The sequence below is a fragment of the Dermacentor variabilis genome, unplaced genomic scaffold, assembly GCF_050947875.1.
Source record: "Dermacentor variabilis isolate Ectoservices unplaced genomic scaffold, ASM5094787v1 scaffold_13, whole genome shotgun sequence".
Lineage (NCBI taxonomy): Eukaryota > Metazoa > Arthropoda > Arachnida > Ixodida > Ixodidae > Dermacentor > Dermacentor variabilis.
The window spans coordinates 3,970,220-3,993,704 of NW_027460291.1; the positions used below are offsets into that span (position 1 = coordinate 3,970,220).

The following is a 23,485-nucleotide window of genomic DNA, read 5'->3' on the forward strand; positions in this document are numbered from 1 at the left end:
TTCCGCCGATGAAAACTCTTCAATAACAGCAGACGCTCCTGAGGTATCAAGTACGACGCTATTTTGAAAGGCGGCATAAAGAGGACTTTGTTTGCTTCTGTGATTGGCTGGCGAAGTAACACAACTCCGCGCGGTTTGTGTGCTTTGGTTGCCAACTGCTGTTTGTTTTAAGTTGTATTCTACTAAAGCCATCTTTATTTTACACTTTGGCTTCTGTACTTGTTCTTGGCAGTGTTTTTCCTGCGCTTCTTTCCTGCGCGAGTCCATTTGACGTAGTTCCTTGTTTGCCATGTCAAGGAGAGGCGTATCGCAAAGGCGTACCTGTAAAATACACCTTATTTGATTTCTCTTTTATGGGTTATAGGCGAATGGTGGACGTTATTCACATTTTTGTACTAGTAAAGTACCCCACCCTCATTAGCATAGAAGTTGCCTTGGGTTGGGCCCCCCGACAAAAATTCCTGGGTACGTGCCTGCTTCCTTCGCTTTCTAACTCCCCCTCCACCATTCTCCCAGTGTACAGTAGCAATCTTTGTAGTGTGAGGAAGTATCTCTCGTTTTTATTGCAACATCAATTATACGGACACTCCTGCCGTCGCCGTTCCGTCCGACGGCGACGAGGTCGTCGCCGCACGTGCGACTGTGCGCCGGCGACCGCGGCTCGACCTCGCGCACGCAGCGGAGGAAAGCGCGCCGTCGTTCGTCACGCGCAAGGCTTCGGGGGAAAGGTAGGCGGGTAGCGTTTTTACAATCGCTAGTAGGTACAGCGGGGCATGGCGCTTTTGACGGCGCTCGACGTTTCTGCGCAGGCGCGAATAAGAGCGGGTGCGAGAGAGAAAATCTGGGGGCCTCTGCTCCTTGAACATGCGACTCTGCCTAGGCACAACGGTGGAGAAGTTTCTTTGCGCGTGTAGCGTGCGTTTGTCTCTAGTCGTGCCGGCATTGCGGAGTGCGATACATTTTGCTTACGCTCCGCCGCTGGCTGCCTGCGCGTTGAAGCAGTGGGCACGGACGCCCCATTTGGTGATCACTGTGTCTGAAGGGGCAAGGTTCTGACTGGTGTTGTACAAGTCGCGGGTCGCTTGCTAAGTCGCGACGATACATTGCATTTTTTTTTACAAGCACTGCTTCAGGAGGGCACATGTAACCGGCAAACGGAGGCCTCAGGAGAGCACCTGAGTTTATATTAAAGCAGGCGGCGCACGATCTCCGGGGCACCCAAGTGGTAGCGGGGGGATCAAAGCTAGAAGCAGGGCGGCCCTTGGGTTGGGGCCGCGGAGGCCGTCCGCGATAGCGGACGGCCTATCTTATACTCCCCAGGCACGCGCAGGCCTCTGCGACCCACAAGTCACTGACCAGTCCGGTTCTAGCTTTGATGTCCCCGTTGCCGCTTTAATGTCCAGGAGGCGCCGCCTATAATTCGAAATAATGACACGTTGTTTTAATTGGTAAAAACATGATTTAATAAATATAATTGCGTCGAGCCGCCAACTTGCGATGCTAACTTCAGCACTACCGCGCCCCGCGACTTCTGGCGGCACGCCTAGGCACAAGCGCATACAACGCGCGCCAATAAATCCCTACGTAGTGCCTAGGCAGATTCGTATACTCAAGGAGCAAAAGTCCCCACATTTCCTTTCTAGTACTCGCTCTTACTCGCGCATGCGCGCAAAGGCCATCGTCTCCGGAAGTGCCACGCGCCGCTCTACCTACTAGCAATTGTAAATACGCAGCCTGGCAGCCGCGCGCCATCTGCGACGGGGACAGAGTCCGCCGCGCGCTGTTTTCCCGGCTGAGTTGGTGTTGATGCGAGACACTGCACGAAGGTCAATTCGCTCGCTGCAGTTGCCGTGCTTCCCCCCGAGTTTCGACAGCGAGTTTCCGCGGTCATCGAGTGAGATGTGTTCATGTTAGCTTGTGCGCGCGTGACCCCATACTTGTTAGTTTAGTTAGTATGCCTATGTTTGCGAGTTGATATGGCCGACAAAGCTGCTATCCTTACTTCGTATTTTAATTTGGCACTAATTTGCTATCGCAATCGATGCTTCGCCTTTCCGGCAAAACTGCGACTTTTTTTACTGCGAAGCATTCTTCACGAACTTGGGGCGTTTTGAGTGTGTCTGTCTAATTATCTAGCCTCCTGCGCCCGCGGGACTGACGGTGCCTACTGTTACGAACGGCCGGCGGGGGCTGGCGATTTTCGGGGAAGTGACCGTTGGAAAGGCGGCCCCATGGGTGCGGCGGCGACTCGTTTAGAAAAGACAATACGTCAGTCACAAGCTTAACGGCGCCACCATGGCTAGACGCAGTCGGTGGAGCAAGTATTGTCAGTGCGTACGCCGACATCGTAACGGTCTGTTTGGAGCAGACGAGCTCCTGAATGGTATGTTGCGGGGCCGTCTCACGCAGCTTAAAAGTCGTCAGTCAATGGACAGACGCGGCGGCCACTGACTGCAGGGTCAACTCTGGGATAAAGAGGCGCCTGCTCGTGTCAAGACCTGTGTCTGCGAGAACCCACTCACCTCGGCGTGGTCAGTTTAACCTGTGCGGAAGTGAGTGCGTAAACCCTCCCCGATGACTGGACGCTCCGAATTGGTCGACGGTGAACTGCCGTTTTTCCCTCACCTAGGGATCTAGGGAGGACAGAGTGTATTTAAGGAGCCGTTGGCGGCTCCTCAGTGTGCTAAAAGACATATTTTTTGCCGCAATTGAATACACATAAAAGGAAGACACATAAAAACACGGGCGGGGCCAGGCAACACGAACTAAATCTAATGAAAGATGGGGTCGCAGATTTGTCTGCGCACTGCAAGGCCTACATGTGTAGATTAGGATTTAGGATTCTTGGCAGAATTAGATTTCAAACAGCACGTGAGCTAATGGAAGCTTACTATATAAAAAAGAAAGGTAGAAATTGCATTAGCGATACATCCATCGTGCTCTATAAATCGAAAACTAGATTGTTTGACCGCTGGGTAACGTAGATCTGTGAACAGTCACCGCATGCGTGTATGTGTACATATTTTCATGGGTCCCAGCCCAAATGAAATCAGTTGCCAGCAGTGTTGTCTTTATGTGTCTTCCTTTTCTGTGTGTTCAATTGCGACAAAAAATATGTCTTTTCGCCAGCACCGACTACGCCAACAAGCAGTTCTGTTGCCTTACTGTTCATCATTCATGCTAGACTGATGAACTGTTACGTTCTCATGTAGATACGATAAATAAATTCTATATTCCTCGTTCTCGATGAGAACAAGTCTGTCCGTTCAACAACGTCTTCAGCGTGGATAAGTTGGACGACGGCACAGGCCAGCTACCATCTATTTCATGCCCGGCTCCAAACATTACAATACCAACAGCTCGGTGCATGCCTATGCTTGCCTTTGCTGGCGTGGTCGCAGTGTCGTCGTCGTTCGAGCTCCGTCGTCCGACTGTCGGGAGCACCCAGCCAGCTGGCGTGCGTAAGATCCGGGCACGTTGGCCATTTGAACACCGGGTGGCGGTTGCCTCCGTGCGAACAGATATTAAAAAGCAATCTTCCCACGTTGTGAACGCCAACCGTCTCCGGATACTCACTAAGAATCTCTCGGAACACCGCACCTTCGTCAAGAAATGCGTCAACTCGGACACAGCGTTCCTCAGAGGTTTTTCTTGAGCAGCTCGAGGATGATGTACTACTGGGGTACTAGTGGCCGCAGAGGAAAGCGAACGTGTTCTGAATGATCCAGCAGCTGGGCAGGATCTTTCTGACTACCAGCATGCCAGAGCTCCACAATGAGGGCCTGTTCGGAGTCATCGAGAGTTAAGGAGCTGGTCGATGCACACCGCCGTAGGTTTGACGCTATCGCCAGATACCTGCAAAATGCTTCGCGTAACTTCGATTCCCATAGTAAGGGGCATCTGCATAAATTGTTTTTCTCTCTCTCTCTCTCATTGCAACGCATAATATATACGGGCACAATAAACAGAAAGCGTGCTGTTGTTGTTTAAGTAAAACTCTTGCTTGGGCTAGTTGATTCATGCTTGAAGTAGTAAAGGCAAGACGCAGAAGACCAGGACTCAAGAAGAAGAACACAGAACTCAATAAGAAGGTCCTGTCGTATGTGTTCTTCTTGAGTCCTGGTCTTCTGCGCCTTGCCTTTACTACTTCAAGCATGTTGTTGTTTCTTGACAAAATGTCAAGTTTGGCTACTAATTGTAGCTAAAAACAAAACACTCAACAAGGAAGATATAGGTAGAAGTAAATAAGCATAATTGAAACCTTTCTCAACTTCCTTTCTTTAAGAAGACTGACAACCACGAACATAATGCGTAGTTTCAAATACATACACAACGCGCGTAATGCATAAAGCCGGTGCGCGGCTTGTGGTAAGTGTGAGCAGCCTCAAATCGTGCTGAAATTGTCGAGTGCAAAGGAAACTGCATGAAAACACTGACGTGAGCGCACCGTCATGTTTCTTCATGTTGCTTTCTCTGTGCGTGTCTCACGCCCTTCAGTGTTTCCGAAGTGTATATGCCGCAAAGAATGACGATCGCCAACCGAAGTCTGCTGTGTTTCGTGCTTGCATTTCATTCGGGCTTTGCAATTCGACGGACTGCGCTAGCGGGTCCGTCGAAGCATTTCTACATATGCCAACGTGACTCATTGGGCGTCTCCACTTCGTCTCCACGCCATTCACGCATCTTCGACGCATGTTCAACCTTCGAAGCCTCAGAACAGATGCATGCAACGCATCTGCTTTCAGACCTTGAAGATTCTGAGCGCCTGCTCTGAGGTATCGAAAGCTATAACAGAAGCCTGCTACAGGGACCAAAGATGGAGTCGCGTCGTTGTGTGTGCACCGCAGCTGACCGGAAAAAACATAAACCACAAGTTGACAAGGGAATGCTTTGCACTATGAAGCTTAAGTGTCATCGCACATGGTTAGACACGTGGCAGCTCGACTAGATACGGTCTGGCCCCACTGAGCGCTGCAGCATATATGTGCCTCCCAACATTGTGCAACGTCAGCTGCACATTTGGCAAAGAAAACGTCACGCATTAGCAGTTCAAAAATGAACAAGAAAAAGGTTGTGTACAGGCATTAAACACGCATTAAACATCGAAAAAAATTAGTGTGATTGAATTTGGTTTCTACTGTCGTTTGCAGCTTCATCATGTGCTTAGTCATTCCTATTCTGAAATAAAGCTGTCTCCATAATAAGTCTGCCTGTTTCTAAATAAATCTGTGTGCATGAATATATGCATATACTGACGTGACCTATAAACTGAAACGCTTCTCAATGCAGGGAAAATGCTAAAACATTTTTTTTCTCCTCCTGGCGCGCTTAAACATACTTAATGCCTGCCGTATACATGTTATAATATAATAATATTTGGGGTTTTACGTGCCAAAACCACTTTCTGATTATGAGGCACGCCGTAGTAGAGGACTCCGGAAATTTTGACCACCTAGGGTTTTTTAACGTGCGCCTAAATCTAAGCACACGGGTGTTTTCGATCCGATCCCGCGACCTCGTGCTCAGCAGCCCAACACCATAGCCACTGAGCAACCACGGCCGGTCGTATACATATAGTACATGCTAGTTCCAACTTCTCTACCATTGTACACAAATGCCAATGACGCTGAGAACTTGCAAGCCGAAATGGGCGTGCCGTAGAGAGAACAATAATGCAACTAGTTCTCGCGCAATCAATTAACGCTCGTAAAAGATGCGACAGAGAAGAGAGAGAGAGAGAAGGAAAGGCAGGAAGGTTAACCATACTGAGTGCAGTTTGCTACCCTACATGTGGGGAGGGGAATTTGGAGTGAAAGAGAGAGAAAACATGAGTCTATACCGCACTTTCATATGCACTAAGTTAGGTGCTGGATGTCCATTGTCGGACACTGAAATCTCTTGAGCACTTCTTAACGTAGTGAAGAAGCGCTCGAACTGCTTTCTGGGCTATTGAACTGTGAAGCATCTTCTGTGCCACTGTTCTCGCTTTCATAACCAACGTCAGACTTTCCAGTATGCTTTCAATAGACTGGACAACTGGCCATTTACAGAAGCAAATATCTTGGGAGCAGAGAAACTTTCTGTAAGGCAGTGGGGAAGAATATTATTCCAAAGGAGGTCATTTGCAATATCATTCTTCCCTCAGCTAGCGCACGAAATTCCTGGAAGGCTATTGACCCCGAGCCTGTTAATGAATTCAACAGATGTGTTTGCAGGGTACGTGTTATATAACGCACGTATACCTTGCACAATGTGCGCCTGGCATTGCAGCACGCATATGTTTGGTTGCAAATACGCAGCGGCGGAGGACGACTTGAAGTGTTGCAAGTATGACATAACTCTTAAGATTCCTTCCTCTTCGCATACTTTATTATGAGCCAACCAAAACAAAAACAGGTTTAACAAAACCGTTCACAGAATCAGAGTGCGCTTTAAGCGCTCTCAAAAAAAAGTTCGATGTCATCATTTAGGAAGAAAATCGTTGATTCTGAAATCGCACTACCCTGAAAGAGCAGGCAGCCTATTCTTGCAACTTGAGCTAACTGCGTTGAACTGTAATTGCGTTCTCAAGTCGTTTATTTCACGAAAGGAACGATACGTCCAAAGTGCTAGTACACTTGGAAGAAGACCAAAGCAAGGTGGTAAAAAAACTTGACGGAACCAAAAGTGCAAATATAAGCGAATATTTAAACTGGAAGGCGGTCTACAAGTTCTGACACAGCCACCTTAGCTGGAAGGCTCCAGGTTTGTTAAATTTTACTTGAAACACGTGCGTAGGATTCGGCAGCCGATGCTGAATATTGAGGAATTCATGATGTTATTACGAATGAGTGTTGCGGGACGCGCTATATACCAAGCTCAACACCTCTAGGCATGCGTCCCTTCAACAGCGAAGCTCGCAACAAACTTGAATATTGTGCTGATGGCGCGACACTGCCGACTGATTAGATGGTAGCGCGAACTTTCCCCAAAATGCAGCTTGTGAACGGGAATATTTGTCTCTTGAAGAGGTGTGCTGCTATGTTCGAGTATAGGTGGTTGTTTTAACCTCCATCGGCATTCCCCTCCCACGCAAATATTCGCTCGAGAGCGCTATGTAGCCTCTACCTCACGGTGGTGCTCTGAATATTGTTGGAAAAGAGTATTCTCCCCTGATTACACTGATTATAGCAGTTCTGTTACATAATATATATATATATATATATATATATATATATATATATATATATATATATATATATATTCATCGCAATGTAAACGGTAGAGTACTAAATCGTGCGTTTCGTCTATAGTAGCGCATCGCGCCACTCCTTCCTGCGTCCTATTTTGTGCCAGCTATTTTTGTGAATGTTTAAAAATACAAAGATTACACTGCGATCTACTGCTTGCTCAAGCCTATCTTTCCCGCTGATATAAACCACGCCACCTGACTTTCTTTCGGTAGCGCATCTCGCAGCTATAGTGCCTAATGGGAAGGTTCAGTTTGCTTAAATATCAAACGCATCATGTCTGACGGTCGAATATTCTAAGCAGGATGCAGTGCTCCCAGTTGCTTGAATAAAGAGAAGCAAAATTTTACTGCGGCTGCTTGCTGTGTTGAAACGCAAAAGCAGTTCTAAATAATTGGGTATCGCGCCGAGTAACTGTTTGTTAGGCACCCGGCATAGTGCATGTGGGGCCGCTTCCAGCTGATCTTCCAGTAGCAGTCGGAGGAGTGGGCCAAATTTCGCACTCGTTATAATACTTTATCTCATAATGCTTACCTATCGATATCCATAGCGTTTTCAGACCATCTGCGCCACGAGCGATGCCGATCTCATGATTTTATGCGCAACGCTGGATTCCATTGCGTGCAGTCAAAAACGAATGCGTTTAAAGAACTTGTTTTTAGTAGCAATGACAAGCAAGCAGATTTTACAGAACGCGAAAAAATCTATTTATTTTACATATGACATGGCGCATATGTAGTTGTGGACATTCACGACACTGTGAACAACATCGGCAAGGTTGCTCTTTCACATGCAAAGCCAGCAACATTTGATTGCATTGGACGAACGTGAAGGAAGTAGTGAGCAAGTTATCACTGGAGAAGGAACCATGCGACGTAAGAGGCAGTTCCAATAATTTATACGAGAACTATGAACATGACGGTGACAACAATTACTACGCCAATTTTCCTCCCACACTCACACAAGCGTTATGCGCCGTGACCCTAAGCGTCGTCAGGGTGAGAGCACAAAAACGCACAATACACCAATCTTTCCAGGTCCCGTAACCCTTCTATATTGTTGGCGTCACCCTTTATATGTTTGCAAATACATAAAAAATAAGCTGTAAAGTATTCCGTCAAAAAGAACTTGCGTCACTTTAGTGCAGTGCAAACATTCGGAGACCGCTTAGCTGTGCTACGACAGCCAGTTGGATCGACACATTCGCCACATCACCGACGAAGTAGGAGGAAAGCCTTTCAGACAACGCGAGAAGCAAAGTAGGAAAGCGGTGAAACACTTACGAAACGTTTTCCACGTCTCCTTCGTTCGCAGCGACGACAGCATGTAATCCGAGGGCCTTCGCTATGGGGTCGCAAGCCGTACTCCCGAGGCAACGACACCCAGCGCGCCGTCCGATGTCACACCGACTGAAGCACGGCGACTAACAGAGATGGAAAAGAAAATCTAATCAATAACAGACCAGAACTTTCATGAACGAAAGAAAAAAAAAAGGCAGTCGTCTTCAGCAGAAGGCACAGATAGCCCAGTAGCCGTTTATAATAGCGCAACAACATACATGTTCTCTTTCTGGCCCAGCAAAGATGGACTTGCGCTTTGTTCTTGCGCCCTCTCTCACTAACGGTATCCCGCCCCACGGATTCGACCGAGAAGGAGTCTTCCGGGAGCCCTCGCCTGTGGGCAAAATGCACACACCTGCTTCGCGCTGGAGCGACGACGACGACTGCTCGGGCGGCTGCAGGCTCCGGCGGCGGCCGGCGTGAAAGTGAAATCGCCGCACCGGCGCGCGCGGCCCCCGCGCAACGAAAACGCCAGAAAACTCGCGCGCCCCCACGCGAACGCTCGCCTCCTTTCCGCTGCACTCGCTGCTCCTCGGTCGCAGGCGCCACTTAACGCCAAGTTTCAGGACGCGAGGATCACGCGTATTTACCGTCTGTATTTGTGTCTGTATTTACCGTTCGTTATGCTGTCATGACCTGATTGTCAAGTATTCGCGCTCGAATTGTCTGCCCGCAGAAAGGTAGACTGCGACAGAATCCGCGAATGCCAGTTACTTTAGCTTGGCCGTGAGCACGATTATTTTATCCCCTTTCCAACTCTCAAGAGAATGAGCCTTACTGCCGTAAACTTGTGCTACATTAATTGGCTATTAAAGCAAAGCTTTCTTTGCCTTTTCCTTCGACTTTCCCACCGCTGCTGCTGTCACGCACACCGTGTCCGGGGGTGGCTCAGAGCGTGTATATATATGACGGGGGCGAGTAAGAGAGGAAAGGCGACGGGAAAAACTCGTTTTCCCCCCACCACGCCGAATGTGTACAATGCCTTCAGAAGCTGCCTGGCCGTTGCCAATTAGCCGCTTCACAACTGTAATTATCCGTGACTGCCCTCAGAAACATTGCAGAAACTGCAGCGCTTCCCTTTCTACTAACGTGCGAGGCCAGAGGGTACGCAGATAGAACTGTAGAGAGGAGAAGAAGGAGAGGGAGGAGAAGAGGTAGTTACCGTACAAGAGAGGGGCGGGAGGTGACTTGAGAAGGCAAGGAAACCCTACAACTATACGACAGCGGTTGCGGGGAAACAGGATAAGCTTAAGTTGAAGGTACACTACAGTACGTTGCTGCTATTTCTAAAATATAAACGCCATGCAAATATGTCAAGTGGATAACTTACGCAGGGCGTCAGAAGCAGAGTCGCATTAATTAAAGCGCACCGCAGGGTCTAGGACGCACCACGGAAGAGGTCGACTGACAAATCAACACTTCTCTGGCCGCCGCGTTAGCTTTCCGGCTATGGCATTGCTAGAAGCCGTGCATTTGATCCCAATCGCGGCAACCGCACTTGGATGGGAGCGAAACAGAAAACGCCCCTGCACTTAGATTTGGGACATGTTAAAGAACGTCATGGTATCAAAATTACCCGTAGTCTATCACTACGGCTTGCCTCATAATCCGAGTGTGCTTTTGGCGCGTATAGCCCATCATCCAATTCAAGTTTAATATTCTGCCACAATGCGATATCTCATGTGAGGAAATGGCAACGCTCAACCTTCTCAGAGGTTATAAAATGTGGCGCACACCAGCGCCTCAAGCAAACACCTCTCCCTGTGCGTTCTGTGCACTACGACGACAAACAGCAGTGGTGCACGCAACGTAACGTTTAACATAAACTCACCACTCTCGTGTTAGCCTAAACTTTGAAGAAATAAGGCTTTAGCCGTCAACACCCCCACTAATTATCGTCAATCAAAGCATCCAGCACGGAAAGCTTCGCTTACATCGATTCCCCACAGCACGTGGGATCTGCATAATTTGTCACTAATATTTTAGTCATAAGTGATTCTCGCACCTTACGTTCACTAGTGATAATTAAATGCTGCCAAGAAAAACACATACTTTTTTTAATTGTATTGCATTGAAATGTTGAATGTTTCCATTTCAATCACGGTGTACAGCGAGTGTACAGTGCAGGTAGCCTGGGTCTGATCACAAGCCTATCAAAAGTTGAACGACGAATACGACAGCACCATTTCACCTTTTTCTTTTGGTTATTATTGGCTTTATTTAAGGAGAGCTTCTAGGTGGTGCCAGCTACACCTGTTCTCTGATATAGCTATTGTGCTCAAAGTGACGATCAAAGCCAAATAACGACTGCAAAAGATACAGTTGCTGCCGGGTGTTTACGAAATATTAATAATCTCGGTCACGATGGAAATGATGTCCTTTTTGAGTAACACGCACACTGCTTCCGATCACGGGACGCAGGCGTCTCGGAAACGCGCAAATAATAACTATAGGTGAAACTGCTTGTTGTCGTAGTCGTTGCTTGCTGAAAGACATGTTTTTTGCCACCAGGTGAAAGGTACCGCAAATGACATTACGTAACTTTTTTACGTTCCTCGTTCCGGCAGAAACTCTACTATCGTATTTAGCACAAACGAACTAGAAATACTGCGCAGGAAACACGGCACGGTACTTGTGAGGGTCGTGTCACACTCGTGGCACCGGCTGTTGATCGATGGGCTCTCAACTTGCGCGCGTGTTGTGCGTTCGAGAACGAGCCCGTCTGCCGTCGCCAGCGACGACGTTCGCAGCCAACGTTCCAGGCGAGACGTCGCCCGCGCAGACAAGGGTGTCCCACTGCACCTAAACGGCTTCCGACCGGAACGCGAGATGTTCACACGCGACGCGTTCGCTAGTCCTGCCAGCGAGGAGGCTTCAGATCGTCGTGCGGGGGCTGTCCAATTAGTCGCGCGTTCTTTCGCCGGTATAACTGTCCTGGATCAAACAGTGATTACGAAAGCGATTACCGACATAGTCCACTGCTCTCATCAAGCGAAACGGTCGATAGGGGGCGCTACGCTAAACTTCGAGCGGACGCAATAGCGTAGCCTCATGCCGCAACAACCCCCAAAAAAAGAATAGTTACTGGAAGGAGGAGCAAGTGGGAGGTCATGTGTCCGTGCACGCCTGAGCGTTCCGGACGAACGGTTATAGGAATGAAGTGCCATCACATGGATGGATGGATGGATGTTATGAGCGTCCCCCTTGGAACGCGGTGGCGAGTTGCGCCACCAAGCTCTTGCCATTATACTGCTTAATGTCCTACCTAAGTTACAAAAGAAAAAAAAAACGCTATGGACTCCCACAATCAAATTTTCAGATCTCCTATTGCGTTAACACGGCAAGCTGGGCGAGTTGGTGATTGAACATGCTCCTACGGATGGGCCGGACGAGGGACGAGAGGAAGCACACTAACAACTGGTTTATTATTTCAAGCAAGGGACTATAATATACAGAAAATGTTAACACGTGTAAAATGACGTTTACAAGGGTGTTAGCCTATCTTGCCATTAAAATATCTGTTTCTGTATCCTGCAGAGTGAAAGAAGTCTGGCTGACGCATGCGCCTGAGTACACATGCATGAAGTAGGCCTCTACAATCTCGCGGTTAATTTGATGCATATTTTTATACAGTATTTCCGTTTGTTCAAACATGGGTTTGCATGAGCAAACTCTACAATGCGCGGCCAGATACGAACCTGTTTCATTCCTGATCGCACCTTGGTGCTCCCTGAGGCGGATGTTAAGGCAGCGTCCCGTCTGCCCAAAGTACATTTTGCCGCAAGAAAGTAGGATGACGTAAAGCACTCCTCCGAGCATGCCACAAGCTGCCCCGAGTGTTGTGACGCGGCATGTTGCTTTGGACGCCTGTTTAGCTCCATTGACAAGATTGAAAATCTTGTTTAAGGAATTCTTTGCTGAAAAGACTACTTGAGCACCATATCTCATGGCTGTCTTTTTTAACCCATGCCCCATCTGATGTACATAACGGATGACTGCGCACTTTTTACCTTTTTTTATCTGTGTTTGCTGTGCTTCAGCTTTTTTATTTTCTTTATTAGCCCTTCGCATATTGAAACAATAATAGATTTAGGAAAACCGGCCTTTTCTAGACGATTTTTTCAATGCCAAGATAGGCTAACACCCTTGTAAACGTCACTTTACACGGTCTTTACATTTTCTGTATATTATAGTGGCTTGCTTGAAATAATAAACCAGTTGTTAGTCTGCGCTCGTATTGTGTACTTCCTCTCATTCTTCGTCCGGATGGCGCTGCCCACCCATAGGAACATGCTCCTATTGCGAATTTTGCTTTTGTACGTCTCCGTTTTTGTCGATTTCCTGCTTCTACCAATCTTCCAATCACCTCTTACTAATCTCTATTGCGGACATGTTTACTTTTCCCCTGCTCTCGCTCAACCCAAGGGCTTCAAGGAGGCCAGTGGTGCCTAGATCGACCGCTAGGCAGATATATTCACATTCCAATAAAACATATTCCATCGTTTCTCTAAATTTACCGCAGCAAGCACATGCTTCTTCTTCCTTCTTATATCTCGCTTTATAGGTGCGTGTTCTAAGGCATCCTGATCTAGCTTCGAAAGTAATGAGCTTCCCTTTCAGTTATTATAAATTGTTTCTTTCCTGATTTCGTTTTTTCTTCTTAAGAAATTACTTATGGCAGGTTTCTTTTCCATTGCCGCGAACCGTGAGATTATTTCAGCCTCTATGACTTTCCGCTTGACGTTCTTTGTTGCTGTGTTGCCCACCCTACAGGCCGCATGCTTGCTGGTGAGCTTCCTAGTTCTCTTCCTCCACTGTGAATGAATGCTTTTTCCTGTAGAGATACCTAAGCACTCTCCCAGCCCATTTAATTTCTTTCATATTCCTCAATCGTTCTTCATAATCAATTTTACTGCAACCTTCCCTCACTTCAAAACTAGTTCAGCCCATATCACCCTGCGCAACTTCATTTGTAGTCTTCCCGTGAGCGCCCAGTGCGAGGCGTCCCACTGACCTTTGGTTCCCATCGAGTCCTGATTGAACCCTTGATTTCAAGCAAACAACCGCATATACATAAGTTAGTCCTGGAACCATTGCACCTTTCCACATACCCCGGAGCACCTCATAACTGTTGTAACCCCATAGCGCTCTGTGCTTCATTATGGCTGCATTCCTCTTCCCCTATATTGTTATTGTTTTTTCCTGTGTTTCCATATATCTAGTGCCTTGGTTTATCCATATACCAGGGTATTCATATTCTCTTACCCGAAGTATTTCTTGGCCCTGTATTGCGACTGTCTGTTCACTGCTTTCATTAAATGTCATAACACCTGATTTGCTAACCCTAAATTTCAAACCTAAATTTCTGCCCTCCTGTCCACAGATCGTACCCAGTCGTTGCAAATCACTTTGCTTGTTAGCAAGCTATACAATATCTTCCACATAAAATAAACCTGGAAGCTGCTGTTCTACTACTGCACCTGCCTGTCTGTCAGCGACTGAACCCGGTATTACTTCCCTCTAGCGCCCTCTCCATCCTCACCATGTACATCATAAACAGCAGCGGGGATAAAGGGCACCCGTGCCTCAGTCTCTTGTTGATATCAAACTTTCTCCTCACTCCTCATCCCTTCCCATTCCACGCAAACGGTATTTTCTAGTTAAATATCTCTCAAAAGCTGTAGCCAATCGCCGCCTAAGCTTTCCCGTTCAAGAATATCCCACAAGATGTTGCGGTCTAAGTTGTCATGGGCTCTATTTGTAATGTCTAAAAAGGACACATAGAACGGTCTGCTTTCTACTTTTGATATTTCAATACACTGAGTAAGAACAAATAAGTTATCATCTAAACACCTAGCTATTCTGAAACCATTCTGAAGTTCTCCAAAAATGCCATTATTCTCTGCCCATACTTGAAGTTTGACTGCCGGGATTGCTACCCTGTATATTACCGATGTAATGGTGAACTGTCTATACGAGTGAATTCTATCTTTCTACCCCTTACCTTAATAAATTGAATTCATTCTACTTTGTCGCCAACTGTCTGGTATTCGTCTATCTTTTCAAGTTTTTACCACTGTTTCACCAGAGCTTCCTTACTTTTTGTCCTAGATCATTAATGAGCGTAAAGGGAACCTCGTCTAGCCCTCTGGCTGTAAGCTTAGGAATTTTCTGTTCGGCTTTCTTCCAGTTGAAATTTGTCAGCACAAGCTCCTTTTCCATCTGGTTCCCTTTCAGCCCTCTTTTTCTTCAAATACAACCTCGTCATTGCCTTGGAAAGATTCGGCTGTTATTTTTCGGATGTGATTTAATGCCGCTTTCTCTTGCAATTTGTTTCCATCTTCATCTAGGCTTTGTTGTATTGTTGTTCACTTCCTGCCTAATAATTTTATGTGGTTCCAGAATATTCGTGGTGAGGCCTTCTTTTTCTCACGTATTTCTGACAACCAACGTTCACTTTCAGCTTTTATCCGTGCTTGCACCAGTATTTGAACCATAGACTTTTTTCCCGGTATAGTTCCCATTTACTGGCTGCCTTATCCTGTGGCAACTGCCCATTCTTTGCCTGCCTGTGCTCTCGGAATGCTTTCCGTCGTTCGGCGATCGCTTCTCATGTCTCGCTGTCCCAACAGCTTTTCGGTTTCTTTTTTCCTTTCCAACGAACATGTTGTTGCTCTTTCCGTATTTCTGTCGTTATTATAATTAAAAGCTCTATATTCCCACTCTTCACTTGACCATTTGCCAAATACTTCCTCGACTATAGCGACTATATTTGTTATTTGTTCAGCGTTCAAATTTGGACTGGCCATTTTGGACTCCTTGATCTCTTTTCCAACTACATATCCCATTTTCAATATGATCCGCTTATGGTCACTTCCTATGCTGCTATACCCTTCCTCGTCAATGACCATTTCTCTGAATTATCATGAATTCCTTCTGTCATCAGACAGTAATCAATGGTTGATTGCCGGTTTCCCACTTTCCGCGTGAACTGCCCATCACACTTAGACCCTGTATTCACGATAACGAGGTTATGTTGCTCACAAAGGTCAAGCATTGACTTCCCATTGTTGTCGGTATAGCCATCTAAATCCTGTATGTGGGCATTCATGTCACCTATTAGGATAATTTCAGTATCATTCCTGAAGCCCTTAATATCAGCACTTAAGCATTTCACTAACTCTTTATTTTTCTCTGCGCAATTATTTCTGGTCCACAAATGCGTAATGTATTTTAAATGTTTTTTTTAAATACGTAACGCACGTTTTTTCCCCACTCATTGTACCTGGCAACCAAAGATGCTCTTTACATTTTGAATCTACTCTTTTTCATTTGGCTCCCTGTTGGATGAGCATTCCGACTCCCGTTCCCTTTCTTTCCGACTTAGTTCTGTTGCCCCCTTCCCAAACATAATTCTCAATCACTGGTGGCTCTTCCGAGTCTTTAAGGCGCGTTTCTGTCACCGCATACACCCCTATTTGTTCTCTATTTAACTGCTCCTCAATCTCTACCCACTATTCCTTTCTTCTGCCGGCCTGCATGTTTATGTAGCCTATTGCATGGGGAGCTCTCTTTCTTGCTTTCCTGCTTTTTCTCTTATTGACGGCGATGCTATACTGAGGTTCCCTTAGAGGACCGCCTTCATTGCTACCTACTCTGGCCTCCTGGGCGTCTGTGGGCCCCCTAAAAAAGCAACAGCGCGAACAGCAAGTCGCAAGCCCAGTTCTCGTGCAAGCCTTTTATTGCAGTAGATCCAGTCTCGTTGAAAACCACCACACCTTTTCACTTCCCTGTTTACTTCGACAACCTCGAAGCCTTTCTCTCGGCTCATTTTCCATATCGGATCATTAGCAGCCACTACGGCTCTTTGTACGCGACTGTCACGTACAGGCACCTCCGGCACTGTGCACACCACGATCTGCACCTAATGGGACAGCTCGCGCAAGTCGTCCACCCCCTTTGCTGGGCTAGTCCAGTCCCTTTCCTGTTTAGGACTCATTTAGCCCGCCTGCTACTATGACAAGGTTGCGCACGTGGACATTTTCCGCGAGCATTGCTTTTGCTCGTTTCATCACAGAGGCCAGCGTCCGCCACGGAAATGTCCCTACCGCCACTCTCTTATCGCCTTTCACCCTCTCCAGAATTGCCACCCAGGTTTGAGTCGCCGCGATAATCACCATTTAACTCTCTCACACATGCTTCCCGGCAGTTCCCTCTATCAAAAACAGCCATATGAGCTTCGCGAAACGGAGATGCGTGAGCTCCAGACCACATCAGTATAGTTTGCTCTTTGAATTGAGGAGACTAGCAGCTGAGGAAAAGATGTGCTAGGGCAACGAACTCCCTGAAGAAGACATACAGACTCGTGCATTCGCTGAGATGTAATCGACGACTTCCTTTCGTGGACAACTTACACGTATATCCCATATTTTTCACTGATGAGAGGCTCTCTTATTCCAGTCAGCTGAATGCCGAAACTTCTGTCGATGTATGAGCGGCAAACAGCAACTTAATGCGGTACGGCCCAGTCTGCCTAGGCTGAGGTCGAAATCGAGAAGGGGAGGGCAATGGGAGCTTCTAAGAAGGGAAGGGCCGAATTTTCGCTACCTCGGCTGATTCTACATGCGCATGCGTTAGAAACACCATGCCAGCGCCAAAGCTACCACTAAGAGAGAAATGTGTGATCTTGACGACTTTCTCAGAAAGAAATGAACATGTAAACAAGTAAAAATGCAAAATCCCATAAGTTCAAGCTTACTCGGGAAGAGTAGAATGTCCTTCATTGCAATCTATGAAACAAAAAAGCGCGGAATGTGAACCTAGACACGTTGGACACAAACCAGTGGACTCGTATGAAGTAGGAAAATTTCCTGCGCAACTACGGAGCTTCGTACGTCACCGAGTATTCCTTTCTCCACCATACGACAGTTGTCATTTCTATAAGAGCTGTCACTTCGCAGGAACCAGAGGCGTACGTACAGTCGATGTATTAACAACAGTATACGTAAGCACAGTACCCGGCCTACGCCTGAAACATCTATTATTTCCTTCGCTGGTTCGTTACAGGTCAGTGGCTGCCTCGCTCAATGCACACATCGCGACTCCAATCGCATCTTCCTGGAAAACGGTGTCGGGACCTGGCCCAGTGCACCATCTCGCCTGCAGAAGTGGCGCGTAGGGCGTCGCGAACTTGCCCGGTGTTTTGCTTTCTAATTCGCCCCGTACATTTGGATTAATGAGCGAGAAGACATCGTTCGCGCTCACCTCGGTGAAATAAGGCCTGGCGTTGTAAACGCGTTCTGCGACTCATCGTGCAGCACGGGCACTTTATTCTGCGCGATCAAAGAGTGCATACGGCCGTCGTTAAACATGCAGTGATATGCATTGGCTTTCCACTTACTGTTTGAGCGAAAAAAAAGTATAACTGGACAAAACCAAGCGATGCACATTTATTTTTTGTTGCACGCTGAATTAATTCGCCATGTCGTGAGTACTGGCCAGCTTCTGTTCCGCCATTTGCGACCTCTCGCTGTTAGAGTATATATGAAAGATTATTTAGTGAAACTTTGATAATTGGACGATCGTACAACATGGTGTTTCCCTCAACTTACGTAGAACATATTTATTGGAATCAAAAAACGAGGGACAGTCTTTCGTCTATTATGAGGACGACTGCTACTGTCTTTTCACTTAATAATTAATGCATAACGATAACTACGAAACATACCTGGTGCAGCTGAATTGACATTTTTCTTGGGGAGTCGTGTGCCAATTTATTCTTCGCTTAGCATCCGCTCAACGTCACGTGACCCGCACTGCGTCTGGTTGTGGATGAGTGGCTGCTTCACTTTGTCAGTTGATGTTCGTTTGCGGCTGGTCCCACTTTCTCCGGTGAGCCTAGACGGGCCCGCCTCCGCAGGTGGCACTCAGCAGGTGACGTTGCAAGTCCTCGTTATGGTTCCACTTTCGGTGGGCCTTTCTTTTAGGCGACGTTGGTTCTCGGAAAGTGTTCACAGTTCGTGCAAGGGGTTCCTGTTTGAGTCACGCAGTTTGTGAAAATGGTTCTTCCGCACACACACAAAGGGGTCTTTCAACACTGCAGGGCGTCCGCCCGACCGGCATCCACTCGAGACAACATAGCCAATTAGGATTCCATTCTTCGTTTCAATGAGGCATGGTGTTCGAGCATGCTTTTTGCCCAGGGTGCTACCCGCCAACCGTAACAGCGTTGGGCCATCTACAGTGACTCAAATATGTCGCTGCAGTCGCTAAAGTAACCACGGACATTGAAATAACTCACCTGAGACATGACGTGCCTGTCCACCAATGCCTGGTTGCTTTTTTTTTACTATTTTTCGTTCGCTTGGGTTGCCACGACGCATAGCGTCAGTATGAAGTTGCTAGGTTACAAGTATCGAGGCCCATTTCATGCAGATACTGCAAAAGCGACTGTTTTCCATAATACGTCGTTCGTAGTCTCCAGATTAGTCCCTGTTCGATTTCACAGTCTTCTAAGTACACTTTCGCGGAACGTTTTTATGCGCAGGACACGTCCCAAGTAAACGACGAACATGCGCTGCAGACGAAGGATCGATATATGTGACACTCTGGATATTGGCTCCACATGGTTGACTCCACGTACCCGTGATGGCTGGCGTATCCTTGGTGTGGTGCAAATCTTCATTTCAGGCCCCTTTACAAAACTGAACAGCCTTATGATTTTCATATGCCGCGAGGCCTCAATGGGCAAGACAAAAGCATGCGTTCAACACATGAGACTCGACTTGGTTTATACGCACTAATTTAAATAAAAAAGTTTAGTTGAAAGCTTTTCGGTAATGCTTCCCATAAATTGCCCAGAATGACCAGACGATTGCATGGGAAATGCTTGGTGGAGCCAGGATATTGCTTGGTGGACCAGTAACATGAAACTGGGTTCAAATTTTTAATACTAAATCAACACTGGCACTCTGTATCAACCGCTTGACATCAGCAACAGCAGCATCCTTCAAAGTTTCATGGAGGCGTAATACCCATAACCAATTACGAACCCTGCGGCGGTCGCTGACAGTCAGCCGCCTTCCTCTGATGATGGGCGCCCTAACAGCAGCGTCACATAGCTGCGACTCCTGACATCCGGAATCCCAGGAAACCCCTGCGCGCCAAGACAGACGCCGACTTGAGGCGCGGGAGCCAGTTGGGCAGACCCAAGGGCCCGCGATCAGAATGCCTCCTCGCTTTACGCACACCGAGGCGCCAGCATCGCCACCAGCAAAGAACAAGGAGCTTGGCGAATCTCGCTTCAAGTGGACACACTCACCACAACAGTGGTGCTAACCTTTGGGCCCACAGCGCTTCCCGCACCCCTTCAAAAGCTGCTCTAGGTTCAGCGCGTATGTTTGGCGCAGGTCGCCCGAACGGCGCGCGTTCTTCGTGTTCGCTGGGAAAATGACGCCGCCAACGACAGACGCAGATTACGCGAGCAAAAGAAAGCCTGCCAACTGACCGTCGTCGTCGATGGAGACCGAGCAACCCACAGAGCCGTCAAACGCTGGGGTGGGAAGGAAAGTGTTTTTCTCGTGGCGGTTGTTTCTTTTTTGTCCATGCGAACCTTTCTTATAGGCAGCGAGACTAGGAACATCTTTGTGCGCGGCCGGAGAGGCGATACACTTTCCGGCGGGCGGTACCAGAGATTCCCCCGAGAGAGAGACGTCAATTGGATGCTCGTGTCGACGATGAGCGAAGAAATGCGCGTCACTCAAGATCGCCGCCGCTTTTCTAGCCGCCCGCGGCGCGCACTTTTGACGGAGGCGGGCGCACGCGGTGCTCGCCTTTTCATCGGTGCGCACCAATTTACGCTTGGGGCCAGCTTTCTCCGATCCCGTCACCCACAGGGAAAGCCGACACGAGAGCCGCGCTCTCCGAGGAAAGCGCGCACTTACGCGCTTCGCGATCCGGTTGGCGACCGTGCTTTTTGGACGCCTTGTCTTCGATGGCGCGAGTCCTTTGTTTTGTAGCCCTGCGGCGCTCGATCGAATCTTGTCAAAGGAGCAGGGGCTTGATAGAATGCTTCGGCTTGTGTAACACCTCGCGGCTCGAAGAACCAACAGAGGCAAGCGGCTACAGCGACCCTCAGCGGCGGGAGAGAAACAGGAGAGGCACAGGTGGCAACGCCGAAGAAGCGCGTGGGGTCCGAAATAAATCATCGTCGACGCCGCTGCGAAATGACGGAGGCGTTTCCTTTTCTGCGACGAGGGGTGCACTTTGGGGTGGCGATTAGAAAAGCTGCCCGATGGACTCCCGCGCCTTGTGGCTCTTTTCAAGGGGGCACATAGGAATGCGCGGGTAGTAGGGCAGCGAGATCTGTGGCGCGCTGCGTGCTCACTCGGCGCAGTCGGCATTTTCTTGGTCCTCTTTCATTTTGCTCTTTCGCAGTTCGGCCTTCTCCTGTCATACAGTGATCAACGCCGAGCGGGATGCCGTTTCAAACGATGGCATCCGCTCTTAGAGAGGCGGGTATTTCGATCCAAGAACTCCCGCGTAGCGTGGCGAAGGTGCCAACATAATCGGCTGCAAGTTTTACTTTCGCAGTGACGACATGCGAAGCGCGCCACATTTATGAAGACGCGTTGCGTCTCCTATTGTACATTTCAAGCTCATCGGCGCTTCAGTCGAAAACATATACAAAGTGAATGTAGGGCGAAATGCGAAAACACCCGTGTACTTAGATTTAGGTGCACGTTAAAGAACCCCAGGTAGTCGAAATTTACGGAGTCCTCCACTACGGCGTGCCTCATAATCAGAAAGTGGTTTTGGAACGTAAAACCCCATAATTTAATTTAATGTCGTCACATGCTAAAGCGGTGAAACGTATCTGTATCCCATAACTATTTCTATAGGAGCTTGGCGATGAAGTAGTTAATGCTGACCATCCCCAGCTTCGTCGAAAAACAAAAAAAGCTGACTTGTACTCAATATCGGAAGCTGCTGCTAGACAGGTGCCATCAATGGCGACGTTGGATGGCTAAGACGAATCTCAACTGCAACGTTCCAATCACAGCTACGAGAAAGATGTTTGATGCACTGCGACGGTAACTAATCTCATAGACAGGCTTCGAATAAAACGTAGGGAGAGGGGGTGTTTACGAGTAAATTAACACAAGCAGCCGTTTAGGAAACTTGGCGGAGGTGTCCGCACCATCGGACGGCCGCTGTCACCCGCACGCAGGCGGCCCAGCGCAGAACATAAGCGACGACGGCCACTGTTGCGCTCCCTTGGGCGGCGCACGTGCGCGCTTCGTCAGTGCCGAGGGGCGGCCATACACAGCGCCGCCGCGGTGGAGCCGCGCGGGCACGAGTGGGCTTCTAGCAACACACAAACACCAGCTTCCACCGCACTGAAAAAACAACTGCGCTCGACCAAGGGCGCCGTCCTGCGCATAAATTATTCTTTTTTTTCCACGCTCGCGTAAAGGGCGCCCACTCCAGCATCCGCCGAGACGCCCCCACGTCAAGGACGCACGAAGGCACGCTGCCATGTTCCACAGTTCGAACCGCGCGTTGCGTAATTATCATCTCTCGCCGAGCATCCATCCGTGGCGATCCTCCCAACTTAATCGATTCTGTCGGGCTTTCGTGTGGCAGCCTAGCGGACGATCCAGTGTCCTTGACTCTTTCCGCGCCGCGTCCGAGTCCGGTCTCTCACAGTGCGCGTCTTCGCCGGAAGAATCGTTGGATCTCGTGACGCGTTTCCCGAAGCCCACGCGCGTTCACGAGGGACCGTCTCCTGAGGTCGCGTTTTCCACAAGACTGGGGCGATCTCCATTCCAGCGTGAGCCCCAGAGTCGGCTCAGATAGGTGCTTAGTCCGCTGTGGGAGCTGACCGTTTCTCCTGAGGTGCCTGTGTCCCTAGCATCGGCGATCCTTGTTCGCGGAAATTCGCTCGCGCCCTTTCAATTGATTTCGGCAGATATGTCGGGCTGAGAGAGTGTACCGGTCACGCTTGCCAGCGGAGGACGAAAGTGGTCCTTTTGTCTTGCAACATTCCGAGAAAGATGTGCGCGCGTATCACACAAATAGGACGGGGTGAGGACAACTTGGGGAGAGAGAAAAGCCGGGAAGAGAAAAACGCCTGCCGACGCGGGCTTGAACGCTCCTATACCAACTGAGCAGGGCAGGCAACATGCAATAATGCACTAAGCATCCACAGTCCCTTCGTACATTTGTTAGGTGAAACGAGGGCGCTGATAAATAATAATAATTACAAAAAAAAAGATTGGCGCCGTAAACATAAGCAACATACGTTTGGAAGATTGGTGGCGCATTGGTAGAGAAGAACTTAAAGTAGTGCCGAACAAAACTTAGTATAGTCTCAAACGGATCTAACCATCAATGTATTATTGACATCAAGACGGCAGAAATGAAACATACTAAAAATGGTAAAGTCGCATATAAACTTAAATAGTATATATTCAAGTGTGGTGGTAAGTGCCAACGGCCCCTTTCAAAGGGGAGTTCACTCATCATCAACTTCAGGAGCAGCAGCAGGATCAGGTTAATTAGTGGGTATTGTTATCACCGTCGTTCGCAAATGCTTCCTACATTAGTTGTTTTTTAAACAGTGCGATAGTGATGGAGCTAATGCGCTGGACGGAATATCATTTCAGACGGAAATCGATTCGACTGTAATTCCTTCTCAGTAGCTCCCGACTAACTACAATCATTCTGGGCGGTTGGTTCTATTAGGCATGTCCGCATGTTCCCGTGCTTCATACATGTGTGCGCGTGTGTGTGCGTGCGTGCGTGTGTGAAAGCGCCGTCTAATCGCACCGCCGAAAAAAAAATGTTAGGTAACCGGCAGCTTCCGGGAAGAAATATTAATATACAAAGGTGACCTCGTATAAACGCTTTTTTGCA

The 23,485-nt window shown here is 48.1% G+C and overlaps 1 protein-coding gene across 6 annotated transcripts in view; it reads right to left on the reverse strand.

Annotated features, from left to right (window-relative positions):
* LOC142566742 (uncharacterized) overlaps positions 1 to 23,485 on the reverse strand; it is a 653,003-nt gene that overhangs the window by 141,823 nt on the left and 487,695 nt on the right. For 2 of the 6 annotated variants that reach the window (XM_075677613.1, XM_075677614.1), the window contains one exon: positions 8,513 to 8,652. The exons of 2 other annotated variants lie outside the window; for them this stretch is intronic. The gene's annotated coding sequence lies outside the window, so the exon portion shown is untranslated. 2 more of the 6 variants (XM_075677612.1, XM_075677615.1) reach the window with 2 other exon arrangements.